Genomic DNA, 729 nt, shown 5'->3' with positions numbered 1-729 from the left:
TTTAACTAAAGATATTTGTTATTAGGAATATTTTAATAAATTAAAAAAAAATTAGAATCAATAATAATTTTAGCTAAACATATTTATTATTAGGGGTATTTTAGTAAATTTATTATTAGAGATATTTTGTAAATTAAAAAAATCAATGTAAAAAAATAATAATATTTAATTAGCTTTATATTTAATTTTTAGTCATTAATATTTTAATTTGAATGAATAAGGGTAATTTTGACATATTACATAATATGACCAAGAAATTTAAACTCAACCAAACAAAAATTTATTCATTCCTAGGATTATTACATAACATTCCAAGACATTAAATTTTATAAACAAACATAGGTATTTTATATTCCAAGTAATCTTATTCATAGGCATTATATTCTTAGAAATGACATTCCTAATAACAAAATTTAATCTTTGAACCACACACACCCTTAATGGTCATGACAAACTCTTATCCTTGTCACCTGTAGCATATTAAGCAAAAATTCAAACCCAATAACATTTTTTTTTGGGTGACTAAACCCAATAACATTTAATTAAATAACTTTGATTACTAATAAATGTATCTAAACTATTAAATTAAAAAAAATTCAATACCACTCATTAAATTTTTTTATCGTTTTTAATAATATAAATAAAACATTTTATTCTCTAAATAAAATAAAAAATTTAATACAACTATAATAAATTCTTCGTAATTATCTATTATTAAGAAAAAAATAT

Source organism: Arachis duranensis, chromosome 10 (genome assembly GCF_000817695.3).
Source record: "Arachis duranensis cultivar V14167 chromosome 10, aradu.V14167.gnm2.J7QH, whole genome shotgun sequence".
Classification (NCBI taxonomy): domain Eukaryota; kingdom Viridiplantae; phylum Streptophyta; class Magnoliopsida; order Fabales; family Fabaceae; genus Arachis; species Arachis duranensis.
Note: the sequence above shows the minus strand (reverse complement) of the source record.